The sequence below is a fragment of the Talpa europaea genome (genome assembly GCF_964194135.1).
Source record: "Talpa europaea genome assembly, chromosome: 3".
Lineage (NCBI taxonomy): Eukaryota > Metazoa > Chordata > Mammalia > Eulipotyphla > Talpidae > Talpa > Talpa europaea.
Window position 1 is genome coordinate 50,189,220 of NC_140069.1, and position 4,063 is coordinate 50,193,282.

The window sequence follows — 4,063 nt, forward strand, 5'->3', positions numbered from 1 at the left end:
CAGTTTTCACACTGGAAAATATGAAGTTAGATTGTTAAAATACTAATCTTAAGAATAATTATGGTCTAATGGTCAAGCAGAAGCATATACTAGTGGGTTTATCAGATCACAGTGAGCTAGAATACTTTATTAGGAGCTTACTCTTGATGGAAATTACACAATAAATCAAAGTTTCAGTAATGTGTCTATAGACAGTAGACAATTAGAAAAATATGCATATGTCATGTTATTTAGTTTAGCAATCATCCAAACATCCCATGTGGTCCTTTGATAGAAGAAAAAGGACAAGGTCCTTCTGGCCTCAACCATTTACTGGCAGATCTGTTGACCTCATTCAACACTTAACAATGAAGTGGATATTCCAGAAAATAAGTGGTTATAGAGAGCCGAGAGATAACGTGAGACTAAGTGGGAAATGATTGTGAAAAGAATCTACTCCAGTCCTCCAAGTTTTTTGGTGTTGTATCTAGGCTAAAGATGACTTCAATGAATTTAAATAAAATCAGTACTATGCTAGAATGCTTAGGATACAAGCTTGTTGTGCGTCAGGCTGCAGGAGAAGATGGCGGTCTCCACAGGAGCTAAAGTTCCTCGTAATTTTCACTTGTTGGAAGAACTTGAAGAAGGACAAAAAGGAGTTGGCGATGGTACAGTTAGCTGGGTCTTGAAGATGATGAAGATATAACACTTACAAGGTGGACAGGCATGATTATTGGGCCACCAAGGACAAATTATGAAAACAGAATATATAGCCTGAAAGTAGAATGTGGACCTAAATACCCAGAAGTTCTTCCATCAGTTAGATTTGTAACCAAAATTAATATGAATGGAATAAATAATTCCAGTGGAATGGTGGATGCACGGAGCATACCAGTCTTAGCAAAATGGCAAAATTCATATAGCATTAAAGTTGTACTTCAAGAGCTAAGACGTCTAATGATGTCCAAAGAAAATATGAATCTTCCACCAGAAGGACAAACATACAATAATTTTAGTGCATCTTAAACTTGTCTTAAATCAACAACCTTCTACTCATGTTAATGTCTTGATTAAATATCACAATACAAAATACCCACACATTAAGTAAAAGAATCCCAGCTAATAAACATGACCTGGACATTTTAAAGAATATAATTAATATATGTACACCCATTTTGTCTTCAGGTAACAAGAGGAAAAATGCAGCACCAATTTTTTTCTCTTGTTAAGGCTTTGTCATCGCAGCATAAACCTAGAGTGCTCAAAATTGAATTCAGGTTTATAAGATGAAAGCATGACAAGAAGTATCGGATGGCTTTGGAAGCATGTGTATTTCTGAAAAGTGAAAATCTCAAGAAGGAAAAGCTAAATAGCATGCTTTATCCATCTTGCTTAGAAAAAGAGATGCAGTTTAAATTGTCTAAAGTAGCAGGTATAATGAATATTGTCGCAAATTGTATTAATTTTTGAAGCGGTGTGGGTGCTGACTACTAGTAGTATCAAAAATATGTTCAGGATTGTTTTGATACTTGTCATTATAATTTAAAAATGTCGTGGGGGAGAGGCTGATCAATTTCTGTTAAAAGCAGTTCCTGAGTGTTACATGTAACGGGCATGGTAAATATTTGTTTACAGTCTTTGTTTGACAAACCATGCATTTAAGTTTAAGTGAAATCAACAAAAAGGAAATAGGTATATGGATATGTGATTTTGAGATTTTAAAGTTAGTCTTAAAATGTAAATAAAATGTGAAATGTGTCCTCAAAAAAAAAAAAAGATACAAGCTTGTATCACAAAATAAGTTGGTAGGTTGGAGGTATTATTGGAAAGTGTTTTAAGATAACTAATAATAATTTCAACTTTTTTGCTACCTTCCCCTATAAAGACTTACCACCTTAGAGGGCTTAAACTCTCTTTATATTTTTGTGCATAAATACAATTGTTATCCATTTTATTTTCCTATTGTTTGTTTTTTCTAGTGTCATTTCATTTTTGTCACCCGTCTGCAATCTTCCCTCTGACTCTTTGGTAGTTCTGAAGAGTATCCAGTTCCACTCTAACCACTTCCTTCTCATTCTCAATGAGAATGAGGTCATAAAAATAATTTGCACATGAAGAGTTTCTCCTGCAATTCATGCAAGCCACAGCAATTATTCTATGTTTGACAGTGAAGAAAATCATAAAGTATCTGGACAATTTTAATAATTAGCTGATACCATGTCACTTTAAAAATTAAACTTTGTTTTGTAAAGCTGTACCCTAAGATTTAGTCCTTGTAGTAAAATTATTTAAATTCAGTTCTAGATAAAATGGCATTCAACGACATAAGTTGAAGCCAAGACAATGCACTTAAAATATGTATACATTTTTTCTGAATTTCAGAGAAAGTCAACATACAAGTTCTGAAACTTTCAATAGAGAGTTATTTTGATTACCAATTTTGTTTTGATGGCATGTAAACAATTATTTCCTTGGAAAAAGCATGCACTTGAAAACAATACCATCATCTGAAAACCTGCCTTTCCTGATCAACTAATATGAATTACTAGACACTAATATGAACAGTCTGTGGAAAGTTAATTTCAGAACTGAAATGATTAAAAAACCATGGTGAAGAGATTCATAGTTTCATGCCCTGAAATGCTGGCAATGTTCCTGGACTTATGCAAGGCCTTCAGAATTATTAATAATGTCTAAAAAGTGGTCCTGGAACAAAAAATTCAAATTCTACCCAGAAATACAAAACAGGCCTCTCTTCAATTCATCTTGCTTTTCATATTGTTTCATCAGACTCCAATTTTTATAGCATAAAATCTGTTTTTGAACATTACAGTCTTTCTCACCTGTTCATATATGCTTCAAGCCAAAATTTTCTTAACTCCAATTATTAGCGTTGAGGCCATCTTTTAATGTTTTAAATGTTTCCATTTTCAAATGCAGCTATAAGGAAGGTAACACATTGCAGGTAGAGAAAGGGAAATTTCCATTCTTTGTGACACAGTTCAAATGTTAACTCCTTTGTAAATCCTTCTGAGACTTTCTCAACCTTCCAGAGTTACTAGCTAGGTCTTCCTCTGAATTCCCATAACCAATTGTAGGTGTCAATCCCATACTATAACATTAGCTGCTAGAATAGGCTGTTCTGCTTTATTTTTTTAAATTTATTGTTATTGAAGTACTATATTGTTTTACATTCTTGCTTGTGTTATATCAGTATGGATTTCCCCCCTCAGATGTAGTCACCACAGCACTCCCACCATACCTAAGCACCCATAGCCCTTCACCATAGGCCACAGTGCTTTCCTCCTCCCTTGACCCCCTCCCCACCCTGTTTCCAACCTCCACCTCTCCTTTCCCTTCTGAAAGATGAAGATTCATGGTCATATTTCAAGGTCTGCCACTACAGTGCCTAGAATATGGATCATGAATGCAGTAGATCTGTCAATCAATGTTTATTGAGTAACTGAAAGGCTCAATGAATAAAAAGATCTGTAAAGTGCATGAAATCTTTCTGTACACTTACTAGCCTTGCAATCTAAATGAGATTTGGAAACACTGAGCGATCTAGTTAAATAACCAAATCTGAGCAAATTGGACAGGTTAAAAGAACAAGAAGTTGTAAACCTGGTAAATACAGTTTTCAAGTTAATATGCAGGCATAATTTATAAAAATTTTTACATAAATAATCTCTGCTCTGTGCTATTTCCTGTTTCAATGGCTTTATTATTTTAGGGAGTGCATAGTTATTTGTCAATACTCTCAGCTGCAAGTGACAGAAATCATCTTAAACACTTTTAAGTTAAAAAGTAGAATTTATTAGCTCATAAAAGGGGTGTGAAAACAAAATCAGAATTCCCCTGCCCCCTACTTGGCTTCATACTGTCTATGAATGGATTTTCCTCCCTTCTCACTATGTTGAAAGGGAAGCATAATTGTATTGCAGAGTGGCTTCACATACCAAGATTTCCATCCCCAGAGATGCAAAGTACTCTGTCTCACATGTTCTAGATATGAAAGTAGGAGGAATTATGTAGTTTAGGTTGGGTTCTGTTCTTTTCCTAAAGCAATCACTGAGGTCATGAC

At 34.5% G+C, this 4,063-nt stretch overlaps 1 pseudogene across 1 annotated transcript; it reads left to right on the forward strand.

Moving 5' to 3' along the window:
- Positions 1–562: 562 nt before the first annotated feature.
- Positions 563–1,005, forward strand: LOC311168831 (ubiquitin-conjugating enzyme E2 variant 2-like; annotated as a pseudogene). The gene has a single exon. The product of its transcript is annotated as a ubiquitin-conjugating enzyme E2 variant 2-like (transcript).
- The last annotated feature ends 3,058 nt before the right edge of the window (positions 1,006–4,063 follow it).